General features: G+C 43.1%; 1 long non-coding RNA gene across 1 annotated transcript; it reads right to left on the bottom strand.

The window, feature by feature from the left end:
• Positions 1 to 16,645: 16,645 nt before the first annotated feature.
• Positions 16,646 to 17,208, bottom strand: LOC134127352 (uncharacterized). The gene is made up of 3 exons (XR_009956069.1): positions 17,020 to 17,208; positions 16,819 to 16,940; positions 16,646 to 16,692 (listed from the first exon to the last, which is right to left on the bottom strand). It is a non-coding gene; the product is annotated as an uncharacterized LOC134127352 (long non-coding RNA).
• Between the last annotated feature and the right edge of the window lie 7,343 nt (positions 17,209 to 24,551).

Raw genomic sequence — 24,551 nt, 5'->3', positions numbered from 1 at the left:
TTTATCATCCTTTCCATTATCTTACACATAATAGATGTTAGAGCTATTGGTCTGTAGCTGGTGGGTTTAGATTGATCTTTGCCAGGTTTTCTTATCGGAATCACTACTGCCTCCTTCCAAGTGCTCGGTAACTTCCTCCCACACCCTGTTATAAAGACACAGCAACTTCATGAGTGCCCCTTTTCCCATGTGCCTTAGCATGACGTAGCATACCTGATCGTTCCCTGGAAACGAAGGCCATGATCCATTTATCGCTCTCACCATTTCTGCTAACGTAAAAGGATCATCTATATCCTCCTGAGTGTCCTCCCAGCTCTCTAGCGCATCTGGGTGCTGACTCATTTTTCTTTCCCTCCTCCTCCTTTCTTCTTTAGAGTTTATTTGAGCCATGAATCTTCACAAATGCTTTCACCATTATCTCTGTTTTTCCCCTATTAGAAATGTTAGCCGTTTCCTTACCAGAAATCCAAACAGGGTGGTCCCACTCCCTTCGATCTCCTGCCATCCTCTTTATCATTCCCCATACATCTCCCACAGGAGTAGCTCTTCCCATTTTATTGCAAAAACTCCTCCAACTGTCTCTCTTAGCATGTCTTACTGTTCTTCTCACTATGGCTTGTGCTTTCTTATATTGTATCAGATTCTGCATGTTATGGGAGCGTTTGACTTGTTTGAATGCTTTGTTTCTGTTTTTAACAGCCTGGCAACACTCTTTTTGTAGTGTATCCAGCTCCCACCGTTTGCATGGGTTGTAGTAATTGATGATAATCACCGATTAGATTTGACTGATTAGTGAGGTTCTCCCTCACTTCTTTCCATGTCAGCCCCACTAATCCTAAGTGGTTCACTGCTGCTTTTACAATCAGCTGGATTTTATCATTTTTTTACTCCTGCAATGAATGCTACTAAATCTTTTTTGTCCACATATATCCTGTCATTTACTTTTTGTTTCTCTTCATCACCCTTTATTACTCGACTCCTGGTAACTTCATTCCTTACTTTTGCTACTCTTACCGCTTCTGCATAAGTGATCTTTCTTTCCACCCTTAGTTTTTGGATTTCATTTTCTCGCCTCATCACTTCATACCCTCCATACGCCACACTGTGGGCTCCTCCTCCGCACATTGAGCGCATCTCCTCTTCTCTTTGCAGTTATTGGCTATGAACCTCTGGCAATTAAAGCACCTCAGTGGCTTTGGCACATATTCTCTCACTGGGTGACTCAGAAAACCAAGGAATACCTTCTTTGGCACATTCCTTTCTACAATCTCAATAAGTACTGACTCGCTGTCCATTTTAACTCCATCTCTTGTCATTTTCATTCTTTGAGCATTCACTACTTTTCCTCCCTTAACCCTCTTCTTTAGCTCCTCCATACCAACGCTCACTGGCACCCCTGTGATAACTCCTTTACTTCCACCATTTTGTGCTCCCACCCTCCCTATATTCGACACCTTCATTTTTCCTATTTCTTTTAGATTGAGTGCTTTCTCAAGTTGTTCCTCATTAGCACACCTCACCAGTAGGTTGCCATCATTTAGGATCTTTGCATAGCTTATCTCCCCCAATTTGTTTGACAGAGCTATTGTCAGCACAAATGGACATATTTTCTTTATATTCTCTTGAGCTTTTTCATGGAACCTTACTACACAGCAAATTGAGCGGAGTCAAATTAACACTATTGGAGTTAAATTTAACACTTTAAAAGTGTCCCATGGGGTCCACACTCGACAGTGTCAATCTAACACTTTTTAAAGTGTAGCCATTTTTACTCTGTTATAGAGTTAATTTTAACTCTTATATAGTTGAAATTGAACAATACTCAAGTGTTAGTTTCTTAACACCAGTGTGTAGTGTTAGAAATTAATACTCAAAGGAGTAATGAATTAACTCTTATAGTGTGATTTGCATACTATAAAAGGAGTTTCCTCATTAACTCTATAAAGTGTTGTTGCTACTCCCCACCCCCCCTCATTAATTTAAATGTCAATTATAAATCTGTCAATAAAAAAAATCCAAATGACAAGTTGAGTACTTTAACAATTTTATTTTTTCAAATGCATAAACATTGCCAAAGCTTTCATTGCTGTCAATTTATCTAAATGTAACAATAAGGCACTATGTACGCTCTTTGACTATTCTCATTAGAGCACTGCTTGTCAAATGGTCTAAAATAAGTCAGTGCCTTCACAGATATGACAGAAAACGGATCCATTTAGTCTTCTATACAGTATGCACTAAAGTGTTCATCATAGTACATTGTTTGTACATTACAGGATATTATGAAAGCATTCTGATCATGTATTAAGATATCACAGATCTTTTTGAACACAGGGAGATCATCGGTACATTCGGTGCATATGTACAACCCAACCTGGTATTCGGTACCGTTATATTTGACCCATCTTGTACTTGTAACATTTTAACAGGCTTCCAAATGTAATGTCTCACTAATTTCCTCCCCACCTTGCAAGTTGCAGATGTTTTTGGAGGATGTAGGACCAAATTCAAACCTTCTAAAGCAATAATTTTCATAGTTAAATGCCAATTGACGCTGATGTTGTTTTATTAATGATTTGGTGAGATTCTTAAAATTTTTGCGACATCTTTTGAAAAAATTATGTTTAGCTTCAAATCGCATGCACCACATATGGATAAGAGGGCCAATTTTTTTAATGCATCTAGGATAGTGTACCATCAAGTGGTGCTTGGGAATCAACCTCTTGTCAGGAAACAATGCTTTGAACTGAGTATGGTGATCACAGATCAGATGTTTCAAGTAACATATCATTCCATCAGTTATGGCATAGGAAAACACTATATTGACAATCTGGATCAAAAGCAGCAGAAAGTTCCAGTGACTGTTATTCTTTTCAATGACATCACCAAATATTAGAGGAGCGTTACGCAGGAGACACCATGACTGGATGGCATTCAAACCTAGATCTTTGCTCTTATCATCCATTTTTATCCCACTTGGTTTGTTTTTACGGTCTGTGTAACCATAATTAAAGCTCTGTATCCTTTCCGACAATGTGTTCAAAGAGATATAGCCCTGTTTAAGAAGGTACTCAAAATTTAGCTTAAGTTCGTACTGTACCACACCCTCCAGCAGATCATGCATTATATCAACAGCATAGTTATCAGTGCAATGGAAATACTGCAAGGAGTTGAGCACACATGACTTTTTAACACCATATATTGACCGCAGTTCAGGATTTTCATTTAGTGCCTTACAATGTTCAGTATGAAGCTCTTTGTAACGGAAAATTAACCCAGGATGATCTTCAGTAAATACAGATTGAATTTCTTGCTTACTGATAAAACAAAATCTACAGAAATGGGTTGCACTGAATGATTCTACAAAGCCCAACAAGCCATTTAAAGCCAAATTATCTCCCGTTACTTGAATAACTGAGCCAAACAATGGTTGTTCAAAACAAGGAAGCTTTAAGCCTTTGGTTTCTAAAAATTTCAGGTCATCAATAAGAGGCTTTAGTATTACATCAAAACCATATTTCTTCAGGTCTTCAGAATGAAAAAGAGCGGCCAGATGTACATTCATCAGTATGGAGTTACACTTGGGTGGAAGATTTTTTAAAGTAAAGTAGACATACCTAGTTTGTGGATCCCCTTTTTGGAACCAAGAGGGTTAGCGGTTTCAAAGTCATCGTAATGAAGTAGAATCTGTAGTGCATGTTTTTGCTGTGAGAAGAGGGCATGGTTTTGGCAATATGACCCACCATTGATGTCTTTGTAAATGCCATTTTCACTCTGTTTGTCCTGTAGAAAGCTTTCTCTTACTTGGTCATTTTTGAATATGGATTTAAGTGTACTTAGAATGGGTACATAGGTAAACTTGTCCGTTACAGGAACCTCACTGTATAGCCTTGTTATTCTATCTCTGCGCAAATCCAGCCTCACACCAAGGACACATTCTTTAGGTTCAACTATTTCCCATTTTTCATTATAATATTTGTGCCTTTTTGACTCTGTGTTTAATGCTGTAAACCTGTTACCTAATTGATCAAAACAATCATCTATTCTGGATCCTGGAGTGTCTGAACTTATATTTTCAGAAGATAACGTTTTAAGAACTGCATTTTTTGCCTGACTTTTAACATCATTGACAACTTCTTCCATTGAACAAACAATTGTTTGGACAGCACTTTCAGAGAGACCTGATGCTTGCAAATGCACAACAATTGATCCACACATTGACGATAGTTGAGTCGTATCAACAGAGCTTTCTGGGTTTTGCAAAGTGGCAACAACATTTGGGGAATAACTTGAACATTCCGCCTCACATTCTCGCTGAGTTGAAACATCATGAACAATATCAACCTCTTGATCAACCTGACTATGCACCTTGCTGAGGTGCTTTCGGAAGCCACTATAAGTACAAAATGATAATGGGCAATGGAGCTCCACATTTTAAACGCAACTTTTTGCCAGGATATAAACCATGTTAGAATTTTAAATGTTGACAAAGAACCACACATGTTTTGTGGTGTGTTTTACATACAAAACATGTGAACATCTTCAAGGCTGTTTATCGGTTACAGCACCTCGCTGCAGCAGTCGTGCTCGAAGTTCTTTAACACGCGGGGTCTCCTTTGTTCTTCCGACATCGATGTTGTAAATAGTGGTTTGGATGAATGTGTAAAAATTACAAAGCGCTTCGTCATATGAGAGACTGAAGACGTAGTGGGCTTTGAACAGTTCATCAAAAGCTGCCACTGATGTGTGTGCCTTGCACGGAATTGGTTTTTGGTCGATAATGATGTAGAACAGGGATGGGCAAAACTAGACTAAACTTCCCTTTCACTAGAAGAATAAAAAGTATAAGTTAGTACGAAGCAATAACAATATAAATTAGGCTAGAGATTTCTTTCATGTTTGGACAAAACCAATTTGGTCATTAATATGCTTATAACACTAGTACTTTAGACCTCTTTATTCAGATCATTTTTAACATTGCATGTTAAACTACAGTGAGAACAGCAATACATGCAAAATACATAGCCATTAACTACAAACCTTCTTGAAGGAACTTATCAAATTGAAAAAATCCATCAGTCTCTGGAATTCTCACGTATTTTAGGACCCCTCCTATCTCCACTTTAGCCAACATTTCCTGTTAAATGATATAGAATACCATGTTATTCAAGACAGATTTATTCCAAATAGAATCCAGTCATGCCTCTCTAAAACAATGGTTTTTGACACACAAAAACATGAATTAGCACAGAAATGTCAATTATCAAAGCCGATTGAATTTTTCAATTGTCCAGCAGCTCTTGGCTGAGTCAGTCGGTAGAAAATAAATACCCATTTTGCTACTTTAACATGTAAATTAGGAATTCTGGTGTACTCCCTGAAGAAAATAAGACAATATTTTCTTTAAAAAATGTCACATTTATAAACCTATAAACTGGTCAGTTAAATACAAGATTTTTGCCAGATTAGCTGCTACTAGATTTACCCGCAAAACTTGCATCTGTGTATCCCAATAATTGTCCAGAAGAATCGCTAACGAGAGAGCACTCCACCCCAAGAGGGACCGCGTGTTTTACCCGCCGCTCCGCAACTCTGCCTTCGTCTGCAGTGGCCTCCAACACCAGATGAAATAGCTGCCAAGAGCCGTATTAACAGTTATTAAACGGGGGGGGGGGGGGGGCGCGGATTCACTCCCGCGCACAAACACGTCAGACGTCAGGCAGCCACCCGTCACTGGGCCAACAATTATCCGCATACCCCCAGTCGTCATCTTAAAACCCGATACCGCCGGACACCCCCCCCCCCCCAAAAAAAAGAAATTACACGATTCACGTAAATGACCTATTTTGAGTGAAAACGGCGAATTTCGCTGAAAGGTGACTAGTTTGCAGGTATGCATTGAGCGTGACAGTTACTCCAGTATTTCCCCTACCATAATGACAGCGCCCCCTAACCCGAAATTATCTCCCGCCCCCCTAAAAAAGTATTTTTCCCCCACGCACGGCGATTCCCGCTAGCTTGCGCACGTTAGCTTGCCAACGTTAGCTTGCCAGTTACCATCCAGTAGGCGAAGACGTTAGTTTGGCTTAGGTTACGGTTGCTAGCTAGCTTGCATTAGGCCTGGCTGAGTAAAGACGGCAGTTAGCCTACATTATAGCAGGTATAAATATCATTCCAATGACTAAATATATGTCCATCTGTATATTATAGTAGCATTCATTATGTCATCTAATAAACTGCTACTTACCGAGACACGTTTTCTTCAACTTAGAACATACTCTCTTCGAAAACGTGCTGTGCGTTGCGTTCCAGTTAAGTTGTGCAGCGACTGAAGTAAATTACTTGAATCCCGCCAAATTGTTGCTCTCACGAGATTCTTGTTCCCACGAGACTAGAGGGCAGTCACTCCATACACCCTAGCTGTGAGAATGACGACTCTCAGAGTTGGTTTCACAATAACACTCCATTTTGACACCAACTCTTTTGTGGTGCAGTGTAAAATCAAACAGATTTAACAACATACAGATTTAGATCAACTCCATATAGAGTTTGATTGACTCCAGCTTTATCAACACCAGAAATTTGACTCCGCTCAATTTGCTGTGTATGACCATACATTCACCAGGTCTTTCTCGTTGCCCTCGTTCGTCTCCTTCTCTCTCACTTTCGGAGCTCTCGTTATTGTTAAGTCTTGTTCGTTTGTTTGATCACGTTGATTTTTACTTCTCTGCCCCTCTATCTGCCCCAATCCTTTCTCTTCTTCACTCCCCTGACAACACTCCATTTCTGCCCAACTGCCTATGTCTGATCAATTCACGGAGCAGTCGTGCTCAACCGCCTCCAAAGAAGTTGCTCCTTCTCGATATAAATGCCGCATATTTTGCCGATTTGCAATTCCCTGGCCGCCTCCTGCGGATGCCGCCGCCATCTCCCGACTCGTCCCCAAGACTCGTTTCCGTTTCTTAAGGCTGTTCGTTTATCGAATGTATTTGTCAAAAACTCTCCTAACAGCTAGTTTCGCAGCTCCAATCCAATTCACCGGTCTCTATCTCTCTCTCTCCGCCGTCCGAGCATCGCAACTGGGTACCGAGGGGGCGCTTTACCCTTCACACATGTTAATAAAAATACATCAGAATGCATTCAGAAAACAACGGAATATTAAACACGTTTTTTTCGGGTCAAAGCGGCAAGTGATTTAACACATGAGACTACAGGATTCATCTTAGCCTGGCTCTTAGCCTGGTCTGGAGCAGGCTAGCTTCAAACAATAAATCGCCATGGTTACTTGGTCGGATTTAATTCAACCTGCTTTCGTGCAACCAAGTCGGAGCTAAATTCCTCCGGGATAACCTGGATAGCCTGACTTAATCCCTTATCCGGGTTTCGTGCAATAGCCCTCTGACCTGAGCTGGGTTGTCAGTAAACTATGACAATACCTAGCAGAGGCAAAGCAACAACAAAACACACACTAAGGTACTTAAAGGGTACTATGGATCAAGGTCTCCTCACCAAAAATGTTAGAAAAGCCTACTACAGCCAGAGGCATACAGTGATGCTGACTGGGCAGCCGATAAAAATTGTTGTTGTGTTATTGTTGTGTTTCAGATTAACTGTGAATGGTCCAGTTATATCGTGGAAGAGTAGGAAACGGCCAATAGTGGCATTACCCACCTGCGAAGCGGAGTATATGGCTCTAGCAGCCACTACTCAAGAGAGCATGTATCTTAATGAAATAGACAGTAGTAAGCAGCATGTACCAGTAAAGATCTATGAAGACAATAAACAAAGTGAAGGAAATAGGGTATTTATTTTACTGGTCTTTTTGGTTGCTAATTCAGAGAAAAAGGCCCTATCAGTGGGGGAGATTTGGCATAATTCGACACATCCTTATCAGCCATCATCGTTTCAGCTGCGAGCCTCGTCTTCGTCTTCTTTTCAAAGAATTTTTTGAGAAAGTATTTCCAGATTGATTGTTTCTCACAACTTGTGCATTAACGGTTCAATTCGGGTTGTGCTACTTGTTGTGGCAGCTTCACGTGAGAAACAACTGCATGGAAGAAGAAGGCATATTTTCGGGCAACCCTCTCAGGTAAATTCGATTAAAGCCACTGGTGATGATTGTGTCAAGTGCTTCTCTTTGAGTTGTTTTAGTGGTTACAGTCAGATAAAACATGTCACATTTTGATCATTCACGTGGGTCACTTTCTAATGCTCCTGTATTGTTATTGATGTTGCTGTGGTTTTTAGACATTTCTAATCACAATGTAAATACTACAAAAATTGAGAAAGGAATTAACAGCATTAGTGACTTGCGATTGTAAAACCAACATCAAATTGAATTGCATATGGTTGCTGTGGAAATTGCCAGTGAGATAAATGCTAATATTTATTTAGAATTTCAGATTATTTACACAATTACCCGTTTCTGAAGTAACCTGACATAGTCACTCACGGTGTTTGTGCCCAAGCTGACGCTCAATGGGAAGTCCAGAGGTGACAAAGGGCGGCCGAAAAACAACTCCTCCAGAACCAGCACAACTTGATACGCCTTCCACGACACATCAAACCATCCCGACTCCGTGACTGGACTCAAATGCATCCTGTAGGGTTTCCAGCAAGTACTGCAGCATTCCGTCAAGGGCAGAGAGCAGCCCCTTACCTTCCCGGGTGGTTTTGAAGGGCACAATGACTGCATGCTTTGCCAGGAGGGAGTGAAGGGCCTCCAAGTTGAAATGACGGTCAGGGGCGACCGTCAACGGAATGTCGCCGTCGAAGCGCACAACCTGCTCAATGCCGCAGCCCAGCTGACACACGAGACATCGCCGGAGGTCTCTCATGTGGCTCAGGTACGCATGAGTCCTGGCGAAGAGTGCAGCGTTGCAGTTGGTGTGAGACAGCCCACATGTTACAATCCCACCGCTTACAGGGTGCTTAACAGGAGTCTTGAGGTGGACATGTGGAGAGTCCCTGTACAGTTGGAGAAAGGTCAGCGTTCCTCCCCAATGTACATCCCCTTTCCTTGCATGTTGCACTGGAAGTTCGCGGCCTCGTGAAAGCAGAGGGTGGAGAACAGTGTCCCCCGGTGTCCCACGAGCTGCTGCAATCCATATCTGGAAATCACCGACCGCTCCTTACACACACGCCAACATTAATCAGCAATACACACGTTCTTAAAACATTGACCAACAGCAAATAGTTAAACAGCAGATAAAGGGAGCCCAAGTAGTTCAGGACAGACAAGGACAAATTGGAAGAAGTCAGTTAACAGTGAAAGACATTTTAACAGACCCATACACAGCCTGCATGACAAGCATTACATAAATACCTGGATGAAGATCCCAAGCCTCGCCCATCTGCTCCCCAAGATCCATAAGCCTTTTTTGACCTGGATGGTTCTGTCATTTGAGGTCGACCACCCATAATCAGCAATTGGTTCCTACAAGATTCCAGAATACATTGACATTGTATTAATCTACTGTCGAAATTACATTCCACGTACACAGTATAACTCCCATTTGTCATATTGTGCAACAAAATCACTTTCAGTGAAGATGAAATAGTTCGTTAAGGCAGTCTTAATTTCTGTCCAGAGAAATTTGTATTTACAGTGCATTTTCACAGGGTACACACCAACGGGTGTGGGCAAAGTGATTTCGCTCAGAGTCACGACTGGCTGCACCAAAAAAAGGTACGGTTTATTTTGCACTTATTGTACGTCGCTTTGGATAAAAGCGTCAGCTAAATGACATGTAATGTAATTTTAATGTACAAACAAAAGAAAAAAGGGCAAAAACAGGTTCTTCCCCCTTTGAGGGATCAGGTGTGTAGGAGCCATTTGTGATGAAGGTACTTTAATGACACCTGCTGGCGAATCGTGACCCTGCGGCTTTGGACCAGAGTTAAAGTTGCACACCTGTGCCAATTAGTAGGTCAGAAGGTCAGAAGAAGACAAAAGAGGAATCCTTGAGAGAGTTTGGAAGTTTTTGGAATTGAATGTTGGAAATACGTGGACGCCAGCAGGCATGTGGTTTTTCAATTTAGCTTGTTTATTTGTTTGTTGGTTTATTTATAAGTTTACAGTTTATTTTGTGTTATTATACATGGAAGTTATTTATCCAGAGACTTGAATGACATACTGGAATAAACAGAACAGCATATTGAAACCCCTGAGGCGTCCCAAGTGACTAACTTGGAAGGTCGGCCTTCGGTCTCCTCACTGCAAAAAACACAGAAAAACCCCTGGGATTAACACACGTCTCCCAGAAAAATCTCCCAGAAAATGCCCCCAGTATGCCGCCAGCTCCTACTCACGTCTAGTTCGCCTTGCTGTTGGAATGGTTGGTCCTTTATAGTGTAGCCAACCTTCATCAGACTCATGAACAGAGCTACCCTCCTGTAGCATTCAAACTAATTGAATGCTACAGGAGACTAGGCTACGGTGGGGGACAGGGCCCGCTGTGGCTTTGATGCTCCACACATGCACAAATACAAATCAAAATATGGAATATACTGAAGAAATATGCAAGAAAAAGACCAAACTACTGAGAATGTGAGGTGCAGGGGAGAGGCCCTGGTTTGACCCCTGACCCATGCTCCACGACTGTAGGAACCAGGGGTCAGAAATTTTCTCGGCTGAGACATTGGTACCCAAAACACCTGAGGAAGAGAAGAGCTTTTTTTTAAACATACCTGTCCTGACCAGAGTTGATTTTTAATTTTTCCTAGAAATACCCCTTTTAAAACAATTGAATAATGTACTCACCTTAACAGTGATACAAATCCTAAACCCAACCCCTAACCCCTTTTATACCTTTTGTTAGGGTAGGAATCCTAAAGTTAACTTCTGACCTATCAAAGGAAGAAAAGGGGAAAAAGATGAATCCACCTAATCGGAATAAAAGGAAGAGTCATAGTATCTCCCACTTAGCTTTGTTTTTAACACGTTGACCAAAACCCTTTCACTTACCTGAAAACCTGAAAAAGAAAAGGAAGTGAATACAAAGAGATCTGGACACTTGGATAAAGATGGGCATTTTATTGTATTATGGGTATTTGTATGGTGTTTTATTAAAGTTTTTAATTAAGGTTAAACTTAATGGAGTACCTTTTTTAATTAACAACTTTTTATTTACAGAAAGACCTCCTGTTGATTTACTCCAGTTTTATGAATATTATCACATCTCATGAAAAAAAGAACAAGACCGTAAGAGCCTTTGGATGTGCCCGTGCCCGTGCCTCCGGGATTTCCGAAATGTCTAGGCATTTCATTCCCCCAAACCTAACCTGCCAGCGCCATCGAGGCCTGGTCTCCATTCCTATGGGATAATCACATTATTATTTGGGATAACCTTTATTAAAGGGCCTATTATTTAAAAAGATATTTATTCATTTTATTGGTTTTTCTGGGAAGGTCTTTTTTGTACTTTTTAATTTGGGGATCAACCTCCGTGACTTTACCGGTCGTTGGAGACAATTGAAAACACATGTGTGTAAAGGTCAGGTGGGGCAATTAAGATTAACCAATCAGGATGCTGTTTTTAAGCTCCTCCCCCTGACCACTTCCCCTACTTTACCTGTCTGTTTGTCATTCCACTTCACGTTTCCTCTGAAGAAGGTCAAAAGGACTGAAACATTAGTTTTTATTTTGTTTTGAAGAGCTACAGCCTCGCTGCTTTTAATTTATAGTTTTAACTTAGGTCTTTTTATTTCAATCAATTTCTCTGAGAGCCCAATTTTATTACTATTTCTTTAACATCTGTTCTTGAGTATTGATTTTACTCCATATTTTAACAGGATTTGGGGGTTCTAAGCAAAGAGCCACCTGTGGGGTGGCCCTTTATCCAGCGCAATTATTAGTTTAAGAGTATGTATGTTTTGGTGTGGTTTTTATAAAAAAAACAAAAATACCATTCAAAATGGCCAGTGCTTTTATCTATACTTCTTCCTAACATGGAGGTTTTTTTATCAGTGTACTCAATACATTATAGTATCTAGGGCCCTCCACATATGCAAAAAGATTTTATACATCTGGATCCTTTTGTTTTTAAGAGAAATTGATTTTAATCACTTACCTTAAGATTTGTTGCTTAAGGGCCATATCTTTTTTATTTATTCAGCTGACTTTTTAAACCACTTTGCCATCCTGCTTTCCTTTTTACTATTTTATGAATATTATCACACCCATGTCTAAAATGGAATAAGGCCCTTTGGGTGAGCCTGTGCACCTGGGAGCTCCCCTTTTCATATATATTCTACTCTATCGCCTCACCTAACCCCACATCAGGAGAACAGTTATGTTACGTCGTTGCACCAGCTGACGTTAAAAGCGAAGCGGATTCCTCCACCCACCTGCTTGCCGTAGAGCTGCGTTTCGCGGTCTAATCTAAGCAGCGGGAGCGCGGAGTCTAGTATCGATCCACAGAGCCCGGTCTCCGTGAAGAACGGAAGACGTAGAAAAGTGTCTCTCTCGTCCCCAGCAGATGGAAGTTGGTCAAGTTGTTGCTCAGTGGGCGCACGTTGGAGAGAAAGATGTCCGAAAGCTGTGTGGGAGAACCACGCCATGGAGCCGCTCCATCTTAACACCTAGTCACATTAAAGTCATCCTACAGGTTGTTTTAAAATCCCCGAAGAGCTCTTCATAGTTGGAGAAGCTCGTAATATCTTCAATCAGGGTTCGAAATGAGGGAGGTCTGGGGGGGTTCCGGACCCCCTATAAGAATTTATTTTTAGATAACCCTCCCCGACAAATATTTAACATTAAAAATGATAGGTCTTTAGTGACATTTTATTTTTATGACATTTTATTTTTATAACAATTTATTTCCTAACCCGAATGGGCAGCTAATAGCATCACAGTTGTTGTGCTCTATGACGCAGACACGTAGGTTACTTTGGAACGCGGCAAAAACTAAGCCTCACAAAGAGTGAAATCCTTCATGAAAATCCTGTAAGTGCTTCGATTATGTTTATATCTCCATAATAATTGCATATTATAGTAGAATATTTGGAGTTGGTGTTCCTATATCAAAAGTTGCAATAACTAAGATACCCAGTGTAACGTAATGATTAGAAGAGTGCGTTTGTCAACGTTTCTTGCAGTATGTGTATGAAGCCAAAACAACCTGCCAGCTAACAGCAGGCAGTTGGCTAGACTAGTTATTCAAAGCTAGCAAACTAATTGTCCAGTCAGTGATTACAAAAGATAGCGAGGACTTAATTCAAGTCTCAGTTTTAAATGGGAAAATGTCATCCACGTGAATCGTGTAGATCCGAAGTTTTTTTTTTGGGGGGGGGGGGGGGGGTCCAAGACCCGGTGCTAATACGGTACAGGTGTCTTAACGGCTGTTATCTACCAGACCGAATAGCAACTCTGATTTCGGTGCCTTATTTAGATGCCACTTAAATGCCTCCCGCTTCTCCCTGATGCTCTGAAAACTGACGTTAGCGGGAAGTGAAACGGCGCCGCACGGGACATTAGCCTACCGTTAGCTAGCAGCTGATGTGTGTGTGTAATTTTAAATATGTCAATGGAGCAACCACGGTTAAAATACTGACCGCTAAACGGTGTAAAAGTGTCTGTTTCACTGAACAGTCTGTAGCTGCCGTTGTCTGAAAAACACAGATGTTGCGTTCACGTGAAATTCGCCTTGCCAGCCTTGTGCTGCATTCAAAGTTGTACAAGTACCCTTTTCCCATTGTTTTAATTATAAGTTATTATTACTAATTCATTTAATTTTGAGCTGACTATCGTTTCTTTTTATACTGACTATATAGTATATATATTATATAAAAATTTTGTGTTAGCACCCGGAAAACGTTGTGTTCCTCTTTTTTTTCTTTTGGGGGGGGTGGTTGTGATGGGCGTTTGTCAAGGGTAAATTGTGCCTTTGTTATACCATGGCTGTTGTTGGGTGAAATTGTAGATGTATTGCGGTATTGGTCACTAACCTGATGAAGTTGTTAACAAATAAATAAAATATGTGCCTGGTCACTTAACATGTTGTTTTCGAATAATGTGGTTACTATTGGATTATTGTCATATTAATGGCTTTCGGTCATGTTAGAATATCTTTTTTTTGTCCCTAAAGATTTTAGTTCAGATTATAGATTGACCACTTTAAAACAAAATAAACCATCTAATGTAGGTACAGTCTTTATAGACATTATTATTCAATCCAGCGCCTAGTTTTACAAATCCATCAACATAAGGGATGAGAAATGCCATTCGATTTGATCAAACCCTTTGAAGGTGCATGGTGCTGCCTTAATGAGTACACCTGGTGGATTTAGGTAACTTAGTTAACTTCCTTGCTCAAAGAAATTAACTAATTAAATTTATTTATAAAAATTTATATTAGGTGCTGTAACTTTGTTGCTCCAGAATTACAGGGTTACCTGTTTGATTATAGCCAATCCACTCCTCCAGACACCACTACAATACTGGGACTAGCCCAAACCATGAAAAACATCCCAAGACCATTATCCCACCTTCAAAATATAGTGTAGCAAGGTATTATAGTTACATTTTAGGGGACCCCCCAAGAGTCCTAAGTCATTTTGAACCCTGTCTTCAATCATACCTATTTTATGGAAGACACAACACACAGAGACTAACAGCGTTTCGCTCATGGAGCCAAATTCCCCTCCCCCACTGACTGCAGGGGGAAGGGACACTGCTGCGTCTCTAGACGGCGCCTCATCAGCACGTCATGGCAACTAATCACTTTTAATCAATTTTAATTATTTTGTGTATTAACTGTGGTGACCAGGCATTTTTAAAAACACCAAACATGCCTATAAAAACCAAATGCAGATGAACGTTTTATTTTAATAAAGAAAGTGACTTGAATAAAACACGTGGAGAGAGGAGACTAATACATCTCAGGAGCAAATAACTAATGCCATATGAACACATGTAATAACCACTACATTAAAACAATCACCACTAAACAATCAGGAACTTTTGACACTGTTCACAAAAAACATTTAAACAAATAAAATACTGGTCCCCACCCCTGGAGCAGTTCACTCGCTCTCAGTGATAAGACAGCCCAGGCTCCATTTCTGGTTAGGACACCATACTCATCTAGCCCCTCCCGGCTAAAGGACTTCCTGTTGATTCCATAGTCAAATTTAGTTCTTCATCCACTCTAATGTCATTTAGGGCTTTGAAGAGTGACATCAGTGGGCTCTTCGTTGATCTTTAACACACAGTGAAGTGGCTTCAGGTTTGGTTTCTTCCATGAATGGTTCAGCATTCTGCCAACTGTCTGTATTTCTGGATGGCACTTGCATGGAAACGTTTGGGCGTCTAATGCGGAGTTGCTTCGACCCTTGAAGAAAAACCAATATACAGCTCCGTCCGTTATGGCTTTCATACGTTGATTCCCTTCAGCAGCTGTGACAACTTCCCCATGGTAATCACATATAATGTCACCTTTGGCAAAGTTCTTGTTTGCAACCACTCCTGTAATCCAGGAAACATGACATTTTAGGGTGTTTCGAAATATCTACTGCATAAACAGATTTCATTTCAGCGTTCCCGTTAAAGAAAATAAATATTTTATTTACCGAAGTTTTTGATAATTCCATTTCTGTGTCATGACACTTTTGAGGATAATCTTGTTTTCCTCAACAGCTTTACTGGAGGCTGGCTTTCACAATCTCGTCTGGAGTGGGGCAGTTGGTCAACCAGCCTTCCTTTGCAATGTAGCTCCCCACCTTCCCGACATACGGCTTGCGAATTGTGTAACGTGCTGATGGAAAGAATACATATATTCAGTCATGCAAGTAAAACCAAAATAATGGCTGGGTTTGAGTTATTTTCCATTCAGTTGTATTCATGGGTTGGCGTATTGAAGGGCGGACGTCTTGTGCGATTGGCTGGCTCTTTGTGTAGAAAAGCAAACTAGCGAACTGGAAATGTCACTGAAAAAGAACTTTCGGTAGACGCTCCCTGTGGCCACCTTGCCCACGTGCTGCCACTTCTGGGCAGACAGGGGCAGCTGCACCGTGGCCAATCCCCGCTGGGGTGTCCTAGCATGGGAGAGGAAGTCCACCTTCCTCTTCAGGCTGTGGTTGAGGTAAGGCCTGGGGTTAGGCCCTCCTCCTCCCCTGACTCGTGGAACTCCAGGGCGATTTCAGGGCTTTTCTTCCTCTGTAATGATGTATAGGTGATTTAAATTAGAAATTAAAACCCTCTGTTTCCAAGTTTGTTTATGTCACACAATTTCCGGTTTGTACAGTAAAGCCATAACAACCTGCTAAAGTTTCATTTGTGTATAGTTGGATGGGAAAATTAATGGAATATGATGACCTCTCAGCCCCCTAGTTACCAGGTGATCACAAAGAATATTAAAACAACTTAAAAGTACCAAGTGGTTGGAGGATCCCCATGTCCAGGTAGGACACCATGGGCGGCTCCGGCTTTGTGCTGCGGAGGGCGGCCAGCTCCCTCACAATAGAGGCCCGCTTGGCCCTCAGCCTGATGGCTTCACGCTCCTATCAACAGAGAAATTCTAATATTAGGAAAACAAACTTAGGAAAAACAAAACATTACATTTACAACAGATCCTGCCTACATGTTTGTCAAATTAAAACTAATTAAATACACTTACTTCCAATTCAACCGCGCTGTGGGCGTCGGCGAGGTCCCTCTCGCCGCACAGCTCGCACTCCAGGCGATCTGTTGTACTGCGATAGGAAATGAAAAATAAGTGAGTCCTGGAAGTGTCACAATGGTGGGTGCCGTCAAGGTAAAGGGTTAAATAACAGGGTGTCTTTGCATAAATATGACAAACCTATTTGAATTATTCTTACCGTCCACCGCTGTACATCAGCAGGAGCTTCAGCTCCTGCCTGTTTGCCACCATGTGGCCGACCAGTAAATGCTGCCTCAGGTTTACTGGGGTCAAGTGGCACAGCCCACAAACTAATGGTTCCTGCAGATAGAACACCAAATTAAGACTCTGCCATTCTCAGCAATATATCACAAAGGGCACTGTGCTGACTTCTACTTACCATCTTTGACTCTCTCTTGCAATACTGGAGGGGTTTAAGAAAGACAAGTGTTAGTCAAAAATTTGCAAACTGACCCTATTCCAACAATGAAAACGTTTTTCTATTGCACGGCAGCACACGGCAGTTAATTTTCCGCTTCTGTACTTTTACCACTGTTATTTATTTCAAGAGGTTAAGACAAGTGCTGGCTGTGAGTGAATTTGTGTGAGCATTGTGACAGCCTCACTTGCAGGTCCCCTCTTTTTGTGAAGGCACCCTGCCACGACTGCTCCACCATGTGTTTGTTAACCCCCAAGCCCCTACCCAAAAGAGTGAATTGAGCGCGAGTTAATTTAAACCGCCAAATCAAATAAATCAGACTTACTCCCCACAAGCCTAACTCAGGAGGGGGATAATAGTGGTCAAGCATGGGCTCAGACCATGTTATCTGGACCTGTGCGGAAGAGGTTCGCGGGCAATGCACTCACACATCCTTGTATGGCAGAGTTCAGGTGTGTGAGTAACAGTCTCTCCCTGCTGGGCAGGCTGGTGGAAAAGTTCACCTTGGGAACAAACATTTTAGCAGAGGGAAAAGTACGCTTTACACGGCTCAAAGCTCTCTGCAGCTGTTTTATTGCTGTCTCTTGCGTCTTCTGCACGCGATTATTGATGCCAAAGGACAAGACTACCTTCTCCACTGTGACATCACCGGTCGTTTTATCCATAAGCAGCTCCGCATTTCTAAAAGTGGCGCCTGGAAACGTATCAATCTGCAGATGCACGTTCTCATGTTCTGTGAGTTTTGCCACATTAAAGTCTCCTATGATGAGCCATTTTTTGGACACATGGAGGCTCTACTCTTGTGCCTTCCAGTACTGGGGGGCCCAGCCCCTGGGCTGTGGGTCCACCGCTGCTGCTGGTGACGCCACAAACAGTCTTTGTGGTCTCTGCGGCAATGGCTGGGACCGCTGCGTGTGCCCCTGTTGACTGGGGTGGAGAGGGTGCCCAAATCAAAATTGACCTTGATGGAAGAATCCATAAGGTTTGGTATCACTTGTGACGTTCTGGGCTGCTGTGGTACGGCAACAGGTGGTGGGGGCGTCGTCACAACCATTTCTGCGACCCTCTGTTCTGGGAGAATCTGGGCCTCGACGTGTACAGCATCCGGATCAGGGTTAGGGAAAGAGGAGAGGTTCTGACCACCCGTGGGCAGTCTTCGTAGTCTGTGTTTTAAATCAATGATGGGTAAAAGTAGATGTTACTCAGGAGTCACAAATAAAACCTTTTATTGAGTATGTACATATAAAGAGTGCCCCCTTAGTCCAACTGAGAAATCCAGTTCTTGAAAACTCGTTGGACTCTGGCCACAACATAACAGGCTGGATTTCGGCCGAAATACTTTATTTGCAGCCATTAGTTGTCCCCATGGACTTCCTTGTCGACCCCCCCATTTGTACTTGTGGTCTTTTTCACGAGTATACGCATCAGAGTTTGTCGCAGACCCGAGGTCCTAGTTTGTGACTCTGAAAGGCTGGAAAGAGGGCCGTGCCGATAGTGATAAAGGAAGGTCCGTCCAGGGCAGGAATGTGGTTAGGGAGTCTCCTAATGAGTCCGTTCAGGTTGTCGAGCTCTCCATCTCTAAGTTGGCCGGAGAAGTTGACCAGTGGGGAAAGTGTCCCACAAATGTTCTAGGTCAAGTTTTAATGTGACTGGGTTCTGCTGGCCTCTATCATATAACCCAAACGAGAGCAGGATAAACCAAGCTGTAGTGGTTGTTTTAGTGTGGTATTTCAGAAGGCGAGTAGCGTCTGCCATTCTGGCTCCCGGGAAGCTGTCCACCTGCACCCGGTTATCCTGAATGGGTGGTAAGTTGCTCAAATTTGAGGCCCCTAAGATCAATATTCGTCTGGTTGGGTCCAAGGACCAGTCAGCCGTCCTCTTTCTCCTGTTCTGGTGGTGCTGAAATTTAGGAGTTTGGGGGGGATGGAGGAAGGTAGAAGTCTGCCAACCTTACTACCTCCGATGGCCCTGGCTCTTGGTGATGGCTGCAGTGGCCGTAACCGGGTCACCAGAGGTTCTGCCCTCGGAGAGTTCCGCTTGCCTCTACCAATGTATCCCTGGGTGATCCCCTGTATGCCCCCAATTTTCCCTCCCTCCATCCCCGGACCAGTCTGCCCCGACCCTCTTATCCCAACGCCCGGGTGTTCTGGGACCCGTGCGGTTTTCCTCGGGAGTTGTGGACAGAAAAAACCTGAACGAGCTCGGGGACTTTAGGGTCTTGTGCCCGGTGGATATACCGAACCCTCCCCCTGAATCGCTAGCAGTGTCGCCCCGGTTGCCTCCTTGGTCAGACCTGCCCGGGGCGATTGTGCCGAGCCGGATACTCGGCTGAAACGAGTATCCGGTACGGATAAAGCACTTTTGCCAAGTAAGAGTATTATACGAGTCAATGTCTGTGCTCGGATTGAATAAAAGTCCTCATTGTCTGTGTCTGTGATTGGCTGGTAGTCACAGCGCTCGGCTCACTCACACACCAGGTTCGCGGGTCTTTCCCGATAAATTTAAACTATTTCTTCGCCTTATTTTTTTACTTCGGTTTGTTGTTCTTAACTAGTAGAGTTTAGGTAAACGTGGGGCTTGTTAAGACGTGGTGCTTAAGAATGCGATTCACGTTGCGTCTCTGCCTGTCAGATTTATTTTTCAGTCGGCTCTAACCAGTTTTTTTTTACTTCGCACTGACCTCTCTCTCTCTCCCCCATCAGTTTTTTTTTTACCGTCTGCTGGCTCTCTTTACGCACTCAGTGTCTGACGTTGACTAGTTGTCTTGAATAACTAAATATTAATATTATAAATTAAGCCACACACACACTTCCCCTCTCTCTCTCATGATCATCAGTGATAAGAATTAAGAAGGAATGCTGTTTTAACCGCAGAAAGGTTTAACCCGACAATTTACGGGGTAAATCCTTCCTACTTCCGGGTTAGGCCCTGCCCAGTCCGAGTACGGATACGGATACAGATAATGCTGTACTGGAAATTTGTGGATTGAAGCCTTGTGAGAAATCAAAAATATCTTGAACTCTCTTTATGATTAAGTATTTATTACTAACTAGAATATAGAAATCATCAACACAAGCCGTAAGTACAGACAGAAGTCAAATACTACAATTCAGCTGAAAAGGGAAAGATTGTCCCCTCTCCCTCAGAGGAGAAGGGAACAGAGTTTTTATACCTTTTTGGAAAAGGACCCCTGCCACCCCCCCTTAGCCCTCAGGACAGATTTAGACGAAAATTCCCAAAGGTCGTAAGTCAAAACCCCTGACCCCCAATCAATCATCAACCCAGAAAACAGGTAACACACAGGATATGGATCAGTCAAGGCATCTGTTGGCCTCTCTATTTAGCCTGGAGGCTATCATAAATTCGGACAGGTCAAGGTGACCCAAGAAGGGTCACCCCACAGTCCTGAGGGACTCACACACATGCGCTCAACAAATTCCTCGGTTATGACTGCCGTAGCCGACTTGCCGGCCTGCGCTGTTGTGGAAAGACGTTGGTGGGTCCGTTGAACCGGGCGGTTGATGCTCCAAGTCCAAGGTGGAGGATCCTGCAGATGACTGGTCCGGGGGGTTGTTTTGTGGTCCAGGACTGTGGACCTTGATTCCCAGCTGGGCCAAGTCCTCCACTGCCTCAGGATCACCTCTGGGTCCAGGTGCCAGATCTTTTTGTTCAGCCATTTCTTGGCCACTGTCCACGCCCGCTGCCAGTCCAGGTGGCACAGTGGTGTGCTTGTAGCGGTCCTGTAGGATCATCAGGCTGGTATGCAGGCAATTGCCTTCTGCATTGCCCTCAATGAATAGGGTAGTGGCCAGGAGGTTCCTAATCCTGTAAGTGGACTGGGACCTCTCCTGCTCTGGAGGCCCTAATTTATAAAGTGAAGGTGGTGGTGAGAGCGAAGCAGGCCAAACATGGCTCGAACCAATGCAGAGAACCCTGTCGTTGCTTCCCGTCCAGACATGCTAGTGGTAAATCTAGGCGTTCCGCCGCAAGGGGAAAACAAAGGATGAGAAGAAGGCGGGGGGGGTGTATTAGTGGAAGGTAATAAACCACCTTAAGTTCTCATGGTGCCTGTCCTCCTAATGGGACCTCATCCTCCCCCCTCCCCAGGTGAGTTCGTCCAAGTGTGGGTCAGAGGCCAATTGTCCCAGTAGGCCTCCAACCCCCAAGTTTGAAGCCAGCCCGGACTCCAGCCGAAAGTGACCAATGGCTGAGGTGTTCCAGGTTGCCGAGGTGTCCTGCGAGGGCCTCTTCCTGCAAAGGGCAAGACCAACGCTAATGAGCCTTGTTCCTTTCCTTTGAAATGTATGAAGTATTTGTTATTGGTAGAATGTAGTTTGCCTAGGGAAGCATTCACCAGGATGCCTTGAAGGTTTTTGTTCCTTCTGGTGGCTGCGATGGTACTTGGTCCTGTAACTGGCTGAAGTTCTGTTTGATTCTGATGTTGAGGGCCTGAGACGCCGGAGAGAAGGTGGAGATGAAGGGGACCAGAGGGAGATGTGGATCATCCCTCTCCGATCTCCTCCCAGGACGATAGTTATCCCTAACATCCACCTTAATTTCCCGGAGGAACGAGCTGGTGTAGCCCCAGCGTCTGAGAGCCGAGAAGAGGGTCCTGGTCGCTACTTCCACATCCTCCACCCTCGTGCAGATCAGTTGTGATTTCACTATGCCGCGTAAGTGTGTCGAGGGTGAAAGCTGGTTTTGTGGAGGAGTGCATGTGTGTCGGTGGGTTTAAAATACACTCTGGTACCCAGAGCGCTGTGTCCCCCCTCCTTGGGAATCAAAAAGACTTCAGTGTCTAAGAACTCTATCTTCTCCGGTTGTAGATTGGATTTGTCCCGGATGGAAGAGTGGTGATTCAGGACCGAAATAAAATCGCTGAACTCTGCCCAAATACCAAAAATGTCATCCAGGTAGCGTACGTACAAGATGGGTAATTTGGTGCATTTGGGAAAGACTGTGTTCTCCCAGTCCGCCATATAAATGTTGGCATAGGCTGGGGCGAATTTCTTTCCCATCGCCGTACCATGTATCTGGAGATAAAATTGGTCGTTGAACTCAAAATCGTTAGGGTTAGGTTTTGTGGTAAACGCGGCTCTCCGAAGAGAGCCACGAGGGGTACTGGCACTAAGGGGGCTTATAGTTTAAAAGAAATTGGTTTATTAAACCCTTAAGTGTAGAGCGTAGGCAGGAGGTAAAGGGGCAACAGCACAGTTGGATGGGAAAAGGCAGAGCAAGAGGAGGAATAAATGATAAAACCATAAAACCATGGGGGCCCTCATAAAAACCTGAGTGCAAGGGGAGGGCAGGGGGAACCTTAGTGTCCCTAAAAGTTAAAAATGGAATGAGTGAGAGATTAAAACACAGGTGTTCCCTGGCTAAGAAAAAGTGTAAAATTCATAAAAGCTAACTGCATGCAGCACACCACCTCTAAGAAAATGATACTAAATATAAATATATATATATAGGAATAAAAAAGGTATAAAATTAGTGATAAAGGAATTAAATAGATAAATAAATAAATACACAATATATATATAAAAATAAGTGCTATAAGCGGACAAGGGGAATAAGTGCCCTCCCCTAAAGGAGGAGAAAAGAAAACATGCAGGTGGAGGGAACACCAGGTAAAATAAGTGCCATAAAATGTGTTAAAATATGTCAATCGACTCCATCCAAAAATTAAATTAAAATACCCTTAAAAATAAAGAGAAAAAGTAAAAAAAATATAAAATTAATTTAAAAAAAAGGGGGGCTAAAAAATAAGGGAAGTAATTATTAAAATAGGGATAGAAATTAAAAGTGAAATAAACAAATACTGGAAAAATAAAGTGAAAATTAAAATAAGAAGGGGGGGTAAGAAAAGTATTCACGCAAACCCCCCCGCATCACCCAACGGCTTTGCAGTTTGGAGTAGAGGTTCACGGCAAGGCACGGGCCGGCGCATGTCACTCAAAGCTCCCCAGCCCTGTAGGCCTCTGACCAGATAAACAGTGCAAAGAATCTAAAAAGGCGCAGGGGGTACCTGTGGTTTATTCCCAAGAGTCTATGCATCAGAGTTTGTACCCCTCGAGTTTGTTGCAGACCCCAGGTCCCAGTCGGTGACCCCGAAAGGCCGAAAATTACACCCTAGGCGTTTTTCCTAGCGTTTTTTATAGGCATTTTCTAGACCGTATTGCAAATTTACACAGCCCTTGTCCATAATGGTCCTCTGGATCATTTGAGCGTTTCGGCCCCTTATGAAATAAGGCGGCCATTCCTCATCGTTCAAAATGGTTTGTGGTCTCATGTCTCAAGCCGGGGGAGATTCTCCCACCATGGTAGACAAAGTGGAGATGGTTAATGGAGTCAAGCGTCGTCTATATCGGTTTTTCCCATCGACTATGGCTTTGTCCAATGCCACTTTGTCAAAATTGGGAATATTTTCCAGGGCAAGAGCAATCACTGAATCATAATGGTCCTTAAGAATGTTCATATTCAATTCCATCCATGTTTCTGTGTTACTCTTAACTCTGGCTGTAGTGGTGATATTGGGGGATGATGGTTTAATAAAAGATGTTAATTTATCAACCTGTTTGAGCATCCCAATGGGAAATTGACCTGTGCGAAAGGTATTCTGAATGATGTATGGGTAAGGGTTTCTACCCCGAAAATGTGTCATTTGTAACTGTGTAGGGTGCTAAAGTCCGGCCAGTGGTACTGTCTCATATGGGCCAATACACTGTACGGTAAATGTCTGAATGTCCGCTCTGTGTCTCCAGCCAATGTATGGCAAATGCCTGAGTGTCAGCTCTGTGTCTCAGCCTTGGAGCTCCAGCCAATGTATGGCAAATGTCAGCTCCATGGAAATGTATGGAGGGTGTCCCAGTATATGTATGGCCCAAAACACAGCATCAGCATCATTTGACACTTCCAGGGCTCTCCATCATGTATTCTATCCGGTTTAAGTGCACCGTTTTGGGATGTGCACATAGGAACATGGGTTAGGAGTTAGAGGGTTGTGATAGTCCTGTGAACAGGACCATTGATGCACTGCCTCACAGCCCGCAGCTCTCAATCCTCGTTGAGGCCCCTGGGATGCTTAGTGTCTAGTTGAGCGATCCATACTCTCTCTGCTCTCCTCCTCTGGGGAGCACTCCACCTGGGGTTGCACTGGATGACGCACACTGAAAAAGATTCCCAGCCATGGAGAATGAAGTGTGCCACTAGTGGCGTCCCTTTTTTTTGTTATATTTATGTTGCGTCATCCGGGTGGCGATGGTGTTCCCCGTCTCCCCCACATATTGAATATTACATTTTGAACAAGTAATCAAATACACACAGTTAGCTGATTTAGTATTTCCCCTGGTTAGGTTATGAAACACCTCTCCTGTAATGTGGCTCCTGAACCATTCCTTGTGTGTGAAGTAGGGATTATTGTTGATCAATTTAGTGGTTTGGAGGGGTTTAAGTTTAGCTTTTACCAGATGATCCTGTATGTTTCTGTGATCCGG

Source organism: Pungitius pungitius, chromosome 4, assembly GCF_949316345.1.
Source record: "Pungitius pungitius chromosome 4, fPunPun2.1, whole genome shotgun sequence".
NCBI classification, from domain to species: Eukaryota; Metazoa; Chordata; class Actinopteri; order Perciformes; family Gasterosteidae; genus Pungitius; species Pungitius pungitius.
Note: the sequence above shows the minus strand (reverse complement) of the source record. Positions and strands in the feature narration are given on the sequence as shown.